At 37.5% G+C, this 19,486-nt stretch overlaps 1 protein-coding gene and 1 long non-coding RNA gene across 2 annotated transcripts in view; both read right to left on the reverse strand.

Annotated features, from left to right (window-relative positions):
* LOC150075689 (uncharacterized) overlaps positions 1-2,261 on the reverse strand; it is a 38,965-nt gene extending 36,704 nt beyond the window's left edge. The window contains exons 1-2 of the long non-coding RNA XR_016547917.1: positions 2,165-2,261; positions 1,426-1,553 (exon numbers count right to left, since the gene is read on the reverse strand). This is a non-coding gene — a long non-coding RNA (uncharacterized LOC150075689). The remainder of the gene's footprint in view (positions 1-1,425; positions 1,554-2,164) is intronic.
* Positions 1-19,486, reverse strand: part of LOC150075688 (uncharacterized) — a 303,494-nt gene that overhangs the window by 187,030 nt on the left and 96,978 nt on the right. The window lies entirely within an intron of this gene.

The raw sequence follows: 19,486 nt of genomic DNA on the forward strand, positions 1-19,486 counted from the left end.
ATATTTTTCCGTATAGTTTTAAGTAGCGGAAAAATATAAAATCCGATTTCTCCGGATTTGCGAGTTTGACCTCCGGTGTCATAAAATGTCCTAGTTGGTCACAGTGGAACAAATCATTGTGATAGTATTCCGTTGTACCTCCGTAGCCAGGTGGGAAGGAGCAGCAGTGCGTAGGAAACGTTTCTTGATTAGAACAGGGTTCGAGCCCGTCACCACCAAATAGACAGTACTGTATTCGGAAAGGTCAGGGTATGACAACTGCATATCCCGGAGCAATATGGCCTTAGTTGCTAATGCTCATAAAAAAAACCAAATAACAATAATATTCCGTACCTTTTCTTAGTTGCTCCTGCAACTGCTTGTCGATAACAGACTTATTTTCTTTACGTGTTAAACATACTAACAATGAGTTCTTAAGTTCATTAGAATTTTCGTGACTTTCTAAACAAAGTCCTATATGTTTCCAGTCAGAGAATCCGGTTGTGTATTGAGAAGGGATTTTAGAGAAAAGTTTGCAGACTGGACAAAAAAACCGTTCCCACACTGGTAGAATAGCACAACCAAGATCTTGCCAGTAATTGAGCATTTTTAATTTTTTTCGTAAAGTACTTATTTGAAAATTATCTGTTTTGTTCTTTGTAATTCCTTATTGAAACTGGATATATATTTTATGCATCTTTGTTTTGGGAATAACACATTTCATGTGAGAGACAGCGATTAATAAAATTATCGTTTAACTCTGTATTCAGCGAACACCTCTGCATTTTCTAAAGCCTCTTTATCGCCATCTTCTTGCAAAACAGCAAGAGAGACTTCAGAGAAGTTGTCGTCGTCTAGGTCTTCTATATTTTTGTCTGGTACTGAATGTCCCTCAAAATCAAAGTTGTTTTTAGAGGTTCTCGGCTGTGATTCTAGTTCTAGTAATTCTTCGGTGTTGTTATATGCAATTTGTTACTTTTTCTGTTTCTCTTCTTTTAAGATACTCTCTCTCTTTTTCGCTTATCACTGCACTTATATCGTTTAGATTGTCGTTCATATTTTCGACTGTAAAAAATTTTAATATTTTGGCACATTTATTTCTTTCTTTTTCTCTATTTAATTATATTTTTCGTTTTTCAGCTCTGCTTTTATATTTTCTACCAGACATTTTTTAAGCTATTTATTTAATCTGAAAAGAAATTAAATAAACTTAAAAAAACAATCCACTACCATATTAGGTTAGTTGTCATTGGTAAGTAGGCAAGCTTATAGCTTACCCTGCTTACTAGTGACTACTGCTTCAAATAAGCGGTGTCCACTTATTTTTATTTTGGCCCATTTCGAGGAAATGCAAAAAATGATTGAATTTGCATGCCAACAAAAGATTTCTGCAGAATGATTTAACTTATATTTATTTAGTATTTAGTAAACTTTGCCGATACTTACCAGGGAAGAAACGAAGCACGTGAACAGTACACTTCACCGAACGAAGGATTATTTAATATTCAACTACACTCTACTATTGAACAATTAGATTTTACACCAGCCGGTATTCAAATAAACAAATTTCAATCCTGCAAGTAAAACACGTTATTCACAATAAAATAAAATACAAGCATATAAAATAAAATATATAGTAGTCTAAAACTGATGCGATTTAATTTCCAATAAAATAAAAATATATAATCAATAAACTATAATAAAAAACATACTGTAGCTATCGGAGATTGCGATCTCAACAGCCTATTTCTGCTGTGTGCCACATCCTTAAACGGCAGATCTATGGCACTCGTCACAGGGCTGGAATTTTTAATTTATGCACCGGAAAGTGAAATGGTAGCGAGCGCGCTGGCTGAAACTGTTCATCTCGCCCAAGAAAAACGGTTTCAAACAGAAAGGTATACAGTACATACAAATCCAGAGGGTAAACTGCGTAAAGCCTAAATTACAGCCTTGTAGTGCAAGGCTATCGGGTTAAGGTGAAATCAGGAATCGTAATTTCGTGCTAAAATAACGAAATGGCTGTGCCACATATGGTAATCGTGTTTGCAAACTGCAGTGGGGCCATTTTGCAGTTGAAAGTTAAAAATACTAGGCTGAAAAACACAGCAATTTAATTAATTACCGTCATTCGATAACATTCACAAAGCATATTTTAAAATTAATTAAAGAAAACGAAACGTACGGCTTCAGTTCCACTTCGTGTCGAAGATATCCAGCTGAGCACGGAATTACTGCACAACCAGTCCCAAGAGCAGTCACACAGTGATAGCAGCTTCCCGCTCAAAGATTTTTTTTGAATGACGCCAGCATTAAAAGTGACGTGTTATGACGACGTATGGAGTTTGGAAAGCGCAAAGCATCATGGGAGGCGCACACGGTGAGTCACAGGTTAGGTTAGTCATTAACGCCATCCCGTCTTCCTCGCAAAGGATTATGAGCGACAAAATCGGTTCAAATCACCATTTCCTTATTTTTTAAAAGAAATTTTGTTTTGGTGGGATGCCAACTGAGGGCAGTGCAAACAGTTAACACTTTAGCAGCTGATGGCAGCTCCAATTTAAAAAGTTGTTTTTAATTCTTGAAACAATAATCCTTCCGAATAATTTTCCCCACAAACACATTACAGTACCATAAAATCAAAAATTCGGTTAAACGTCTGTATTTCGGACCCTGTAGGAGATAATGATACGGGGTTTGCATATTAGTATTTTAAATAAAATGGACTATACAACCGGATGATACGCGCCCTCTAGCGGTTTGTTTCGGCTATATACTGTTTTTTTTTTTTTTTTGTAATTGTTCATTGTGTTTCTCCATAAATACAGCTCACTTTAATTTGCAAATTACAGGTTTGACAGTACATTATATCCGCTACCTGCTGACAAATTTTCAACTTTCTTGGACTATATTTAAAATTAACGATTTGCAAAATCTGCCACTCGGCGACGCAAGGTGTCATTCGCTAGTTACATCAATCAATTTAGAACACTAATGTCCAAGTCCCACATATTTATCTCCCGTAAGAGCAGAAATACAACGTTTTAAATAGAAAGTAACATAACTCCAAAACTAACATCTAGAGAGTGTTAAATCCTACGCCGTTTTATAGAATAGGAAGTCTAGAATTCAGATATTTAAACCCCATGCATCTAAGTCCTATAGAAATCACGTTATTCACGTTTTAATAAATTACAGTTACATAACATCTAAGTAAAGTTAGGTTCTAACACAACACTCTTCTACTTCTAATAATATTACTTCTAACATCTTTGTACTTACAAGAAGGTAACAGAGGTGAAAAAAAAGACCAGAATTTTATGTCTGATATTGCTGTATTACTTTTCTCTTCATTTCTATAGTCTTGTTACTATGGTTACTAGTTTACTAGGTTACAAGCCAAACCAGTAACCAACTGTTTAACTGCCAACTGTTACTACCAATCGGAGTAGTATTTGGAAGTTAAAAAAAAAACATTCAATGGCTATCAACAAGGAAGTAGCAGCAAGAACCTCGTTTTAAGAGAATTCAACGAAGAATCTTTGAAAATATAGATAACATTTCAGAAGAGATAGCTGCAGTTAGTTTTGTCAGCCAAATGTTCTTTTAGTCAGTTTCCGAGTTCTTGATAAGTGGATCAGATCATCAATTTGTGTGTTTATATGTTTATCTACTTTTAGTCTTAAGTGTGTCAGTTTTATTGTATATAATCAGATTATTAGTATTATCCTGTAACAATTAGTTTCGAGATGAGTATTTGCAAGTCTCACGAATAGTTTTTAGGTCTTAATGTTCAGGTAGTAAGTGAATGAGATCGTCAATTTGTTTGACTACTTTTAGTCTTAAGTCGGTGTACAGATTATTTTTTATTTTTTATTGTATAACAGCAGTTAACACATTAAGACACTCAAAATGAAAAAGGTGATTTGTATCTTCAATTTTCAGTCAGTTTTATTGTATTTAAAGTTTATTTCACTGTACAGATTATTACAATTTATTCTCTTTTATTTAGCCAATTAGTTTCTACTAAATGAATTAAGTGAATGAGTAACTTAAATGTCTATATTTCGGGCTCTACGGGACATAACGATACCCGGTTTGCATATTTGTATTCTAAATAAAATGGACTATAAATTCCGATGACATTTACTTCTTTCTTTTTCTCTATTTATTCTTTCTTTTTCTCTATTTATTCTTTCTTTTTCTCTATGTATTTATATTTTTCGTTTTTCAGCTCCGCTTTTATATTTTCTACAAGACATTTTTTAAGGTATTTATTTAATCTGAAAAGAAATTTAAAAAACAACCTAAAAAAACAATCCACCACCATATTAGGTTAGTTGTCATTGGCAAGTAGCCAAGCTTATAGCTTTCGTCGCATACTAGTGCCTACTGCTTCAAATAAACGATGTATGCAGTTATTTTTATTCTGGCTCATTTCAAGGAAATGCAAAAAAAAAAAAAAAAAAAAAGAAAGAAAGAGAAATCATTTTTTTTTTTTGCATTTCCTTATTGTAAAATTAATTAAAATATATACAGATTTAAACAATATTTTTGTAAATAATATACTATATACATGCACAAGAGATTAAGAAAAATCGTCAAACGTTTAATGTAAAATTAAATTATATACAGATTTTGCACAATATTTTTGTAAATAGTATACATACAATTGTGCTATGCATATTATGACTTTATCTTAAGAAAAATACATACAGTAATCACTTATTTTCTTCAGCATCTTCTTCCGGCTGGTAATATTTTTTTCAACATTTCTTTGGATTGAAGAAACCATCAAAAGTCCTTCAGTATCTTCTTCAGCGGCAAAAAACATTTTTAAACGATTGATTTGTATGAGCGCTTCTTCCATTTTCATCGGTGGTTCGCCGTTAATATGTCCTTCCACAGAATGACCTCCTTCCATTTCTTCATACTCATGAGGAACTTCTTGAACAATATCGATGATAATGTCGTTGATATCTAGAGCACCATTTTCTGTAGTGAGGTTCGAGTCTATATCTTTGTAGCCAGGGTCACTTGTAGCTGAAGCATCCTACATTATCAATAGATGTTTAAGTTATTGTTCTTCTTGTTGCTCCACATTGCTGCTCACAACTTCAATTTTTGAGAAGCCAGACTTCACGACAGTTTGTTTTGTAATTGCGTTTACTGAAGAGGAAATCCACTGAATCGCATCTAGGATGGTAATTTTCTTTGCAAGGTCACTCGCACATGTTACATCGTTCATGTTTGCAATGAGATGTCTTAAAACACGTTTTCTGTAGTGAAGTTTAATTTTTTTTATTATCCCTTGATCCAAGAGCTGGCACTCTGCAGTTGTGTTTGGTTGCAGAAAAACGATTTGAATGTTGGACATTTCGATCTCGGGATGAGATGCAGCATTATCCATGAAAAAAATAATTTTTCTGTTTTGACGAATCATGTTTTGGTTAAATTGACTTATCCATTCGCTCATGATATCCCGTGTCATCCACGCTTTTTTATTAGACTTCTAGTCAACATCCAAAAGATTCGACTTTATGCCCCTGAAACAACAAGGATTTTGTGGGTTTCCTATAACAAGAGGTTGTTCAAAGTCTCCCAGCATATTTGTACACAATAGTACAGTCAAGCGTTCCTTAGTAATTTTTCCGCCCTGGCACTTTTCGTTTTAGCATTAGCATTAGCATTAGCATTAGTAGAGGCATTTGATGCAAGAAAGCAAGCTTATGCAGCATCAGCCAAAAAAAAAAAAAAAAAAAAGTAACATAAATAAATAAAAATAACTACTTCCACTTCACCCCTCTGTTCGTTCGAAATACCTGTCCAGCTGAGCCTTAAACTTATTTAAGCTATCAACTTCCACGACAAGGGATGGAAATCTGTTCCACCCACCAACCACCCGCTGGCTAAAGGCAAATTTCCGCACATCTATCCTACATCTGTCTTTCCTCAATTTGAATTTATGCCCTCTCAGGTGATTATTCTGAGCAAGAGGAAGAATCCCATCAGCATTGAGCATGCTCAAACCATTCAAGGCTTTGTACACCTCTATCAGATCACCTCGCTGGTGCCTAGTTTCCAGACACTGTAATTCGCAAAATTTAAGCCTTCCTTCGTAAGAGAACCCCTTTGTCCCATTCACCAATCTAGTTGCCCTTCTCTGTAATCGTTCCAGCAGCTCTACATCCTTCTTGAAATGAGGCCTCCAGGCCTGTATACAGTACTCTAGGTGTGGCCTGACCATTGCCTTATACAAGGGAATAATCACCTCCTTATCCCTGCTAGAAAAATTCCTATATATCATTGACAATATACCATGAGCTACTCTTGCAGCCCGTCTGCACTGCTCAGAGAACTTCATATCTGCCTGCACAACCACCCCCAGGTCCCTTTCATTCTCTACCACTGTCAGTGTAGTACCACAGAGTTGATACGTTGCTCTGGGGTTGCTGTTTCCCATATGTAGTACTTTACATTTGTCAATGTTAAACTTCATTTGCCACCTCGAAGCCCATCTGCTCAACCTTTCCAAATCCTGTTGCAGCAGCATAGTGTCAGTAGTGTCCTTGACAACCCTGCCAACCTTCGTATCGTCTGCAAACTTGGACATTAAGCCTGATATACCATCATCAATATCATTTATAAATACAGAAAACAATAAAGGCCCCAATACTGAACCCTGAGGGACTCCACTAATAACATTAGTCCACGATGAGCAGTGTCCATTGATTACCACTCTCTGTCTTCTCCCCCTCAACCACCCCTTTATCCATAGCAGCAATTTGCCTCCAATGCCACACTGCTCCAAATTGTGCAGCAGTCTTCCATGTGCAACAGTATCAAAAGCCTTTCTAAGATCCAAGTATATAATATCAAAGTTATTCCCTGCATCCAGTTCTTTTGTGACTGCATCATAGTATCCAATCAAATTGGTCAGGCAAGACTTACCCTTAACAAAACCATGCTGTGTCCTTGCTATAACTGAAGTCTTGTCTAGATGATCCTGCAGTGCTTCTTTCACCAGTGCCTCCATTAATTTTCCAGGAAGAGAAGTTAAACTCACAGGTCTATAATTACTTTTGTCAGCCTTTGATCCCCCTTTGTGAATTGGGGTCACATTTGCACATCTCCAGTCCATGGGTACCTCCCCTGAGTCCAAGGAAGCTCTCATAATTATGGCTAAGGGTTTGCTTACCTCCTTTGCTGCCTCCTTTAATATAACTGGATAGATCCCATCCACCCCAGGTGCCTTTCTTGTGTTTATCTTCAACAATTTCTCCTCCACTTTGCTCTCAGTTATTACAAGATTCTCTAGCTTACTGCTAGAGTTCAATACACCTCTGGCATTCCCCTTGCTGAATAACTCCTCATGTGTGAATGTCGATGCAAAATATTCATTTAGTTTGTTAGCTACCTGAGCAGGGTCATCAACAGTTGACCCATCGATCTCAAGTGGACCAATCTGATTCATCCCCTTCCTTCTAGAGTTTACATAAGTAAAGAACTCTTTCCTGTTTTATTTCGCATCCCTTGGCACGGATCTCTCGTAATCTGCCTTCGCCTGCCTAACCTCCTTTGTAACTTGGTTACAGATCAACTTGTATCTATCATAGGCGTCTGTGTCACGTGTTAATTTGTATGTATCCCATGCATTTTTCTTCTCTGCCATATGCCTCATTAGTTCATCTGACAACCATTTAGGCCTAAACCTTGAACAATATTTCTTAGTTGGTATGTAAAGCCTAGTAGCTTCCACGATAAGTTCTTTGAATGCTTCCCATTTTGAATTTGCTGTTGGCAATATCATCAGTTGATCCCACTGTATAGAATTTAAATACTGTCTCAGTTCATTGTAGTCGCCTTTACGAAAGCAATACCCCTTCCCTTTACCCCTAATGGTAGTTACCTCCTTGAGTAAATCCCATATCAACACACTGTGATCACTGCCACCTAGTGGTTCATTTATCTGCAGGTTCTTAATGCATGAAGAATCACTTCTGATAATCAGATCAAGAGTATTGCTCCCTCTTGTTGCCTCACGAACATGCTGATGTAGAAAACAATCATCCAATAAATCCACAAAAGCCTTGCTACTGTGTGAGAGACCAGCCCCCAAATTCAGTCAATATCCGGGAAATTAAAATCCCCCATTATAAGACTCTCTGATTTACTGGCCCACTCTATTTCTCCGAACAGTTTCTTATTATACTCATCAGAGTCATTAGGCCTATAGCACACTCCTACTCTCAATTTTGATCTCCTAATGCTTATGTCACACCAAACTGACTCGACACTGCACTGTCCAGCGATGTCAACTGGCCTCACTTCCTTGGATTTTATGTATTTTCTAACTAATAGCATAACCCCTCCTCCCTTCCTATCCTGTCTATCCTTTCTGTAGACATTGTACTCCCCAAATTCCAGTTCTGCATTTCTTATATCTGTGTGACACCACGTCTCTGAAATCCCCACAATATCTGCCTTTGATGTTTTGAGCAATACCTCAAATTCATCAAATTTATTTACTAAACTCCTAGCATTGGTGTACACACAAGTATACATGCACCTGTTCTTTTTCTTAGCTACCCTAACACAATCCATGTGTTTACTTGTACCCCAATGATTCTCAGCAGCCTCTGAAATATCCTGCATCTTATTTTCCAGGCTTCGGCTCATTCCAATAGAAGCAGTGCAAGAATCACTTCCACCTCTGCCAGTGGCTACTGTTAATCTATTAGTCCTTGTATCCCCCCAATCTAGCAGTTTTCCGACCCACCTAACATTGCCTCGATAGCATCAGCAAACATTCTTGCACCCTTTCTATTTAAGTGTATCCCATCCCTGTAGAAGCAGTCTCTCCTGTTAACAAGTACAGACCAGGCTGAAAAAAATTCTACCCCTTGAGCCCTGCACAATCTTTCGAGGGCCGAATTGATTGATAGGGCTGTCATCATGTACTCCCTCCTATCGTGTCTGGGCAGAATTGCAGACTCTTTCAATTTCAACCCTAATTCACGGCTTTTTTTCATCAGTGATCTGTACTTGTCAAGTAATTCCGCCGGTGTCCTACTCTTAATGTCATTAGTGCCAACGTGTACAACTATATTACCTTTTGTGCCCTTAAAAGATGATATCCGCTCTACAACGTCATCAACTTTTGCCCCTGGCAGACATACCCTGGTCCTGTTCCACCTATCCTTTTTACAAAGCATGTTTCCCGTTTCCCTGACAATAGAGTCACCAACAACTACTAGTTCCTTTGGGACCAGCGCATTCTGCCTTGGGGGTTGCCGCTGTGTTCCGCGATGACCAAGTGCAAGCTCTGGCATTGGTGTGGGCAGCTGAGAGCTTGATGGGCCCCTCACTTGTAATCCTTCGAGGGCATCCACCCTATCCTTCAAGCTCTCATATAAGCCCATTACAACGCTGAGTTGTCGCCTTATCTCCTTACACTCCTTGCATCGCACACACACAAAGACATCCCCCATGGCAGTATCATGTCCCATACTTGACTGCTCCGCAAACATCAAGCAAATAGTGCAACTTACAAGGCTGTGATTCAGAGGACAACTGCCCCCCTCAGTTCTCCCCTGGGCCACAGCATTCCCATTAGCTTGAGCCCTTTGCTTTGCTGCTCTGGTTTGAGTCATGATTTAGATTTACTTTCAATAAAATTTCAATTTCTGTACAGAATTAAATTCTAAACTTCTATCCAAACACAGTTATAACGCTATATTTACGTTTCAGTAACGAGTGTTATCTACGGAATATTTATGTTTCAGTAACGAGTGGTATCTACGAAATTCCTTTATATAACTTTCGTATCAAGTTATGTATTAATTATTTGTTTTTACTAATTATTTATGTTACGTAACCTAAGTGGTTATATGTATAATTAATTATGTTAAATATAATTAATTATATTACGTTTGTAATCTAAGTCGTTATATGTATTTATTTAAACGTACAATTTAACTGCTAACGAAGTTCAACTAACGCTATCTAGTACGGTATATCGTATCACAAAGGCGGGAAAATTACGAACGGTAGCGGAGTTGAAACACGTGGAAACCCTTAACGATACTTTTACGCAATTACAAGGCCGAGTAAAGAATAAATACACCAAATCAATCAGAAAATCACAAAATAATGTTATACTACTAAATTTAAATCAAAAGTTTTAGAAAAACAATAATTTCAAATCAATAATTAACAAAAATCCACTTAGCGGCTTTGAAAACGACAGTCTTTTTTTGAACTCATTGCTTTTCAGGAAGAGCTTTAAAAAACAACCCTGTTTCGTCACAGTTATAAATATCCTTAGCTTCAAAATCATGACATAACACTTCCAATTTGACGGTCCACTCTGTTACAACCCCAGTATCAACAGATCCACCTTCACCACTTACGGTTTTCCAAGAAATTTTATGCGAGTTTGAACTTGTCTAGCCATCCCACAGAAGCTTTGAACTCATTTACTCCCATAGATTTCTCCAAAGTAAAGTGTTTTAGTTGCAGGATTGAAATGTTGCACAGAGATATGCAGTAAAGGTTCGAATATCTTCTTAAATAGGAAAACGAGATCCCCATTTTAAAACAGCGGCAAGGGAACGGATAAACACCCTAACTAACACTAGCGGGTGGTTAGTCACGTTAATATTTTAATAATATTTATTTCTTCAAATGTTTCAAGAAGCAGGAGGTATCCGCTATTCACTTAAAAAAAATCCAGAGGGTAAACTGCGTATAGCCTCCACTACAGCCTTGTAGTGCAAGGCTATCGGGTTAAGGTGAAATCACGAATCGTGCAAAAATAACAAAACGGCTGTGTCACATATGGTAATCGTGTTTGCAATGGGGCCATATTCCAGCCGAAAGTTAAAAATAGTCCGCTGAAAAACACAGCAATTTAATTAATTACCCTCATTCGATAACATTCACAAAGCATATTTTAGTAATAATTAAAAAAAACTAAACGTACGGCTTCAGTTCCACTTCGTGTCGAGGATATCCAGCTGAGCACGGAATTACTGCACGAGCAGTCACACAGTGATAGCAGCTTCCCGCTCAAAGACTTTGATGCCTAGCATTAAAAGTGATGTGTTATGACAACGTATGGAGTTCGGAAAGCGCAAAGCATCATGGGAGGTGCACACGGTGAGTCACACGTGTTAGTACAGGAGAGGAGAGTCACGTGGTCTTTAACGCCTTCCCGTCTTCCCCGCAAAGGATTATGAGCGACAAAATCGGTTCAAATCACCAGTTCCCTATTTTTTAAAAGAAATATTGTTTTGGTGGGATGCCAACTGAAGGCAGTGCAAACAGTTAAAACTTTTGTAGTGGGTGGCAGCTCCAATTTAAAAATTGTTTTTAATTCTCGAAACAATGACCTTCCCGTATAATTTTCCCCACAAACACATTACAGTACCATAAAATCAAAAATTCCATTAAACGTCTGTATTTCGGGCCCTGTAGGAGATAATGATACGTGGTTTGCATATTTGTATTTTAAATAAAATGGACTATACAACCGGACGATATTATTCGCCCTCTACCGGTTTGTTTCGGATATATACTGTTTTTTTTTTTGTAATTGTTCATTGTGTTTCTCCATAAATACTGCTCACTTTAATTTGCAAATAACAGGTTTGACAGGATATTATATCCACTACCTGCTGAGAAATTTTCAACTTTCTTGGACTATATATAAAATTAACGATTTGCAAAATCTGCCACTCTGCGACGCAAGATGTCATTCGCTTGTTAGATCAATAAATTTACAACACTAATATCCAAGTCCCACATAACAGCAGAAATACAACGTTTTAAACAGAAAGTAGCATAGCTCCAAAGTTAACATCTAGGGAGTGTTGAATGCTATGCAGTTTTATACAACAGGAAGTGTAGAATTCAGATATTCACACCCATGCATCTAAGTCCTATAGAAATCAGGTTATTCACATTTTAATAAATTACAGTTACATAACATCTAAGTAAAGTTAGGTTCTAACACAACAATCTTTTAATAATATTACTTCTAACATCTTTCTACTTACAAGAAAGTAACAGTGGTGAAAAAAAAAAAAAGACCAGAATATTAGCTGCTGATATTGCTGTATTACTTTTCTCTTCATTTATATAGTCTTGTTACTATGGTTACTAGGTTACAAGCCAAACCAGTAACCAACTGTTTAACTGCCAACTGTTACTACCAATCGGAGTAGTATTTGGAAGTTCAAAAAAAAACATTCAATGGCTACCAATAAGGAAGTAGCAGCAAGAACCTCCTTTTAAGAGAATTGAACCAAGAAACTTTGAAAATGACCCTTTCTGTTCAAGTTATAGATAATATTTCAGAAGAGATAGCTGCAGTCAGTTGTGTCAGCCAAATGTTCTTTTAGTCAGTTTCCGAGTTCCTGATAAGTGGATTAGATCATCAATTTGTGTGTTTATATGTTTGTCTACTTTTAGTCTTAAGTGTGTCAGTTTTATTGTATATAATGAGATTATTAGTATTATTCTGTAACAATTAGTTTGCAGATGACTATTTGCAAGTCTGACTAATAGTTTTTAGGTCTTAATGTTCAGGTAGTAAGTGAATGAGATCATCAATTTGTTTGACTACTTTTAGTCTTAAGTCTGTGTACAGATTATTTTTTATTTGTTTTTGTATAACAGCAGTTAACACATTAAGACACTCAAAATGAAAAAGGTGATTTTTACCTTCAATTTTCAGTCAGTTTGATTGCATTTAAAGTTTATTTCACTGTTCAGATTATTAAGTGACTCTACCCATAAAACCAGTGAGGCAGTTAAGGACACAGTGGTAACAAAGCTGAGGCCTCATCTGAGAGAAATAAAGATAAACAACATGCGGAAAATCAGGAATAATGGAGTCCTGATCGAGGTAGCAAGCAAAGAAGATCTAAGAAAAATAGAAAACCATCCTGAAATTGAAAAACTGGGCTTGCTCCCTGAAAAACCAAAATGGAAAAACCCTAATATTATAATCTTTGATGTACCTGTGTCAGTAATAGAAAAAGAATTCATGATGGATATCTACTTCAAAAACTTTAACAATGAAATGACAATAGATGAATTTGCTGCTGAATTCCTGCTGAAAAGAGCAACAAAAAACAAAAGGAATGGACAACTCAACATAATTGCAGAAATTACACCAAAAATTTGGAAGGTATTGCAGGGACAACAGAGAATCTATGCTGGCTGGACCAGTCATAGATTTAGAGAACATTTCCCTATCCAAAGTTGCTTTAACTGTCATAAATATGGTCACATTGCCAGAGACTGCACTCAGAAAGAACCTGTCTGTGGTCACTGTGCAGTCACTGGCCACGATTAGAAAAATTGCAAAAATAAGTCTCAGCAGCCAAAATGTGCTACCTGCAAGGCAGCACGGCTGACTGACTATACACATAGTATCAGGGATGATGAATGCCCCAGTTATAAAAAAATGGCAAAACTTATACAATCTAGGACGAACTATGGGCCAGATTGAAAACATAAATGTGACTAGGGCTCTAAATCTTGTCCAATTGAATGCTCAAAGAGCAAGAGCCGTTGTAGATCAGATCAAACTCAAATTGGAAGAAAATAATATAGATATCTTGGTACTCCAGGAGCCCTACGCACATATGGGTAGAGTTCAGGGATACCCAAGAGACTATAAAATAATAGAATACACCTCAGGTGTCCCTTCCCCAGCAATAGTAGTTAAAAATACTGACCTTACAGTCACAAAGGTGGGTCACCTTTGCTCCCCAGTGGGAGTGTGTGCCCATATTACCAGTGCTGTAGGACAGTTTTACATTATTTCACTATATTCCAGACCAGGTGAAGATATAAATCCAACTATTGAATACCTACAAGTAGTCACAAACTTGCTACCTACTGCAAATATCATAGTGTGTGCTGATGTCAACTGCCGGTCAGCCTTATGGCATAGCCGTACAGAAGACAGAGCAGGCACACACAACGGCCAGATACTTTCAGACTACATAGCCACCTCACCCTTTCAAGTGCTAAACCAACCAAATAACCTCCCAACTTTTAGCAGTACCATGTGGGAGAGTGACATTGATATCACTCTTGCCACCAATTCAATAGCTTATAAAATCACAGACTGGTGTGTCCAGCCAGCCTGGACCACATCAGATCACAGAGCCATTTCCTTCAAACTAAACAGGCAATTACAAACAACCCAACACTCTCTGTTGGATATCAAAAGGTATAACCTTAAAAAGGCAAACTGGCAGATGTTTGCAGAACATACAGCAGCTGAGCTGCAAAAACAGGAAAATGAGTGGTCTAGATCAGGCAACTGTAGCCCGGACGAGCAAGCACTGACTATGACAAACATTTTAACAAAAACAGCAACCCTGTCTATCCCACGGAAAAAACCGAGGAAGCAGACAGTTCCCTGGTGGTGTCCCGAACTGACTATACTCAGAAGTAGGGTACACCAGGCACGGAGACATTTTCAAAGAGCCAGAACATCTTGGTCACAAAATGAGGTGGATGCACTGAGAGATTCTTATAAAACTCTCAGGAATCAGTATACAGCCCTCATAAGAGATAAGAAAAAGGAATGCTGGAAGCACTTGGTGGGAACTACTGGAAACAATAACCCTTGGGGAGTTGTCTACAGAATAGTGACCAACAAGCTGCCAAGAGGAGATGTCTTAGAAACTACTGTCAAACCAGATGGAACCCCAACCCTGTGTTGGGTGGATTCTGTAAATAACATCCTAGACAGTATCATTCAGACTGAAACTGGAAATCATTCCCCCACCCAACTCGACATTATAAAAGAAAACACTGAATATGACAATGCCAATATTGAACCTCTGTTCACTATACAAGACTTAGAAATAGCACTATCTAAAACCAAAAACAATAAATGCCCAGGTTTTGACCTCTTAGAGGTTGAGATTATCAAAAAATTAGCAGAAATAGCACCACATAAATTAATAGCACTATATAATAACTGTATGACAGAAGGTATATTCCCAAAAATATGGAAACAAGCAAGCTGTGTTAAGGTTAATCCTGAAAAACCCTGAAAAACTCCCTACTGATCCCAAATCATATAGACCAATAGCCCTACTCCCTGTACTAGGGAAAATATACGAAAGATTAATATACAGCAGATTAGCTCAATATTACACAGAAGCAAGCTTGCATTCCAACAATCAGTATGGTTTTAAGCAGGGCAATTCTACGGAGGATGCCATGCACCACCTACTGACAACAGTTAAAAATACAGAGGAGAAATATATGCTGGCAATCTCCATTGACTTTGCTGGGGCATTTGACTCACTGTGGTGGCCTAGTGTCCTTAGGAGACTTCGCCAGGCAAATGCCCCACAAAACCTCTATAAGGTAATAAACAGCTACCTTACAGACAGAAGTGTCTCAGTACGCACAAGGTTCCAGGAAATTACACGCCCTGTGAATAAAGACTGCCCGCAGGGATCAATCCTTGGCCCTTTCTTTTGGAACATTGTTCTGGATGAATTTCTAGCCTTGGATCTGGGCCCCGTGGAAAGCCTGGCCTTTGCAGATGACATGATTTTCCTTGTAAAAGGCAACTCACGAGTGGTTGTAGAGCAAAGATCAAATGCCGCTCTCTTGCAGCTGCAGGAGTGGGCACAAATGCACATGCTCAAAATATCGCCTGAAAAAACCAAACAAATACTTCTAAAAGGTAATTTGGACATAAGAAGACGTCCACAAATCAAAATTAACACAATCACTATAAAAATGGTAACAGAACTAAAATATCTTGGAGTGGTCTTTGATTCAAAATTAACTTTTTACCCCCATTTGATCTACTTGGCGAAGAAAGTGCGAAATTATGCAGGTATGATTGCCAGGATCAGTCGAGCAGACTGGGGACTCAAAAGAAAGACCTTGGCAATCATATACCGTGCAATGTTCCTACCTGTTATCACCTATGGAGCCGGTGCGTGGTTCATCCGCTCGGCCATAGTAAGAAATAGGAATAAATTAGAATCGATACAAAGGACAATACTACTCACTATTACCAGAGCATGTCGCACAGTAAGCACACCTGCACTACAGTTGCTGGCCGGAACTCTCCCACTTTACCTGGAAGTAGCCAAAAGAGGCTTATATTATAGATTTAAAAAGGGCATACCCACAGAATTTCTGGGGATAGCCCTTGATACAACCAATACCTTCAATGATGAAAGAAAAAGAATAGCCACAAAGCTCCACGAGCTATCGCAAACCAAGTGGGAGCAGGAAACCAGAGGTCTGGTCACCAAACGGTTTCTGCCACTGGTGTCAATGGTCAGCCCAAAGCCACCTAAGTGGTATGCCCCTGGACTTTTTACATCATTTATATTGACAGGGCACGGCTCCCTAAAGGCGAAACTAACCTCTTTAGGCCTGACCGATGACCCAAACTGCACCTGTGGCGAAAGTGAAGACTGGGCACACATTCTCTATGAATGTATAATATATGACATCCCCAGAACAGAGCTAATAGCACAGATTGGTCCCCTTCCCAGGGGAGAAGAACATCTCTTCATCATAGAAGAGCAAAATTATAAATCTTTTACATCTTTCACACAGAAAGTTTTCGAAATGCGCAGAGCAATTTCAGCCCCCCAGCAATTAAACAATAATCAATAGTAAAATTGCCCAAGTTTCCCACCACGCCCAGATGATGACTTAAAAACTGTTAGGGTAGCAGAATTCTGCACCCTGACAGAAACTTGACATAACAAAACTCCCCATGACTACCATGCCATGTGTAGGGGCCCCAAACCAGTGTAGGGGAGGGGATGGGAATGCATGCAGAGAAAGTGAATGGGAATGAGCAGAAGAGCAAATGTAATTGGCCGAAAGAATACAAAGTTAAAAATAACTTACATTACTTTATATATATTGTACCAACAAACATTTACAAACCACATAAACACTATCACTGCATTCTCCCCTGGCCTGCAAAAAAAAAAAAAAAAAAAAAACACCTTGCAGCTAGGCCTGCACCACAACTGAAGAATAACAGTAAGTTGCGGTGCCCAGAGAGTGCAGTGCAGAAAGTAAGAGTCGAATAAACGAGATGAGAGCTAGAAGAATGAATAAAAGTGCAAGCGTGAGAGAAAAGAACACAAACCACAAATGCTAAGTTAAGTACACACTAACCCTGGTTTTAATTAGTATTTAAATTTACGCTACCCATCATTGCATCCCCTCCTGGTGTGTGAGAAAAAGATGAATGAGTTGAGTGAAATAATAAAAAAAAAAATATATATATATATAAAAAAAAAAATTATAAAATAAGAAAAAAGTATTAAAAAAAATAAATAAAAAAAAAATTATAAAATAAGAAAAAAGTATAAAAAAAAATAAAAATAAAAATAAATAAAAAAAAATTATAAAATAAGACAAAAGTATAAAAAAAAAAAAAAAAGAATGCAAGTAGAGTGAGAATGTACATTACGAATGAAGTAAATGTGTGTCCCCCCCCCTTCACCTGGTAGGTTCCCCACTGCCAGCTAACATATCCCACCCCCAGAGCGGGATGGGCAGCTGGACCTTCATACCGGATTCGACACTCCTTGGACATGACACCGACGAAGACATTCTGCGGCTTTGCTGCCAACACGCCATTGGCGATCCGAACTGGGTACTCTAACCTGGTTCCCTTTAAAACCCCATCCCCAGGCAGGGAATGGAGGAGACGGATCACTGTCTCCTCTCCTCCCTGCCTACCCCCAATATTTCGCCTGGTGGGGCTCGTCTCCACTGACCTCTTTGGGGATGCCTACTCTATCCGTCCCTATTCTTCTATCTGTTTCCTCCCCAGTCTTCAATCTCCCCCCCCCTCTCTCTCACTAAATCGACCTAGTACACCCCTTAACAATGCCACCAAATTATAACCAACACTCAGAATGGAAAAGGTGATTTTTACCTTCAATTTTCACTCAGTTTGATTGTATTTAAAGTTTATTTCACTGTTCAGATTATTACAATTTATTCTCTTTTATTTAGCCAATTAGTTTCTTCTAAATGAATTAAGTGAATGAGTAACAAAAATGTCTATATTTCGGGCCCTATGGGACATAACGATACCCAGTTTGCATATTTGTATTCTAAATAAAATGGACTATAAATTCCGATGACATTAACTTCTTTCTTTTTCTCTATTTAATTATATTTTTCGTTTTTCAGCTCCGCTTTTATATTTTCTACAAGACATTTTTTTTAAGGTATTTATTTAGTCTGAAAAGAAATTAAAAAAAAAACCTAAAAAAACAATCCACCACCAAATTAGGTTAGTTGTCATTGGCAAGTAGGCAAGCTTATAGCTTACGTCGCATACTAGTGCCTACTGCTTCAAATAAACGGTGCCCAGTTATTTTTATTCTGGCTCATCTCGAGGAAATGCAAAAAAAAAAAAAAAAAAAAAAAAGGAAAGAAAGAAAAATCGTTTTTTTTTTGCATTTCCTTAATGTAAAATTAATTAAAATATATAAAAATATATACAGATTTTAAACAATACTTTTGTAAATAATATACTATTACATACACACGAGATTAAGAAAAATCGTCAAACGTTTAAGGTAAAATTAAATTATATACAGATTTTGCACAATATTTTTGTAAATAGTATACATACAATTGTGCTATGCATGTTATGAGTTTATCTTAAGAAAAATGCATACAGTAATCACTTATTTTCTTCAGCATCTTAATGGTAATATTTTTTTCAACATTTCTTTGGATTGGAGAACCCATCAAAAGTCCTTCAGTATCGTCTTCAGCGGCAAAAAACATTTTTAAACGATTGATTTGTATGAGCGCTTCTTCCATTTTCATCGGTGGTTCGCCGTTAATATGTTCTTCCACAGAATGACCTCCTTCCATTTCTTCATCCTCATGAGGAACATCTTGAACAATATCGATGATATTGTCGTTGATATCTAGAGCACCATTTTCTGTAGTGAGGTTCGAGTCTATATCTTTGTAGCCAGGGTTACTTGTTGCTGAAATATCGCCCATTGTCGATAGATGTTGAAGTTATTGTTCTTCTTGTTGCTCCACATTGCTGCTCACAACTTCAATTTTTGAGAAGCCAGACTTTATAAAAACAGTTCACGACAGTTTGTTTTCTAATTGCGTTTACTGAAAAGGAAATCCATTGAATCGCATCTAGGATGCTGATTTTCTTTGCAAAGTCACTCGCACATGTTACATCGTTCATGTTTGCAATGAGATGTCTTAAAACACGTTTTCTGTAGTGGAGTTTAAAATTTTTTATTATCCATTGATCCAAGGGCTGACACTCTGCAGATGTGTTTGGTGGCAGAAAAACGATTTGAATGTTGGACAATTCAATGTGTGGGTGAGATGCAGCATTATCCACGAAAAGAATAATATTACTGTTTTGACGAATCATGTTTTGGTTGAAGTGACTTATCCATTCGCTCATGATATCTCGTGTCATCCACGC

Source organism: Mastigoproctus giganteus, chromosome 14 (genome assembly GCF_048544385.1).
Source record: "Mastigoproctus giganteus isolate SK-2022 chromosome 14, ASM4854438v1, whole genome shotgun sequence".
In the NCBI taxonomy this organism is placed as follows: domain Eukaryota; kingdom Metazoa; phylum Arthropoda; class Arachnida; order Uropygi; family Thelyphonidae; genus Mastigoproctus; species Mastigoproctus giganteus.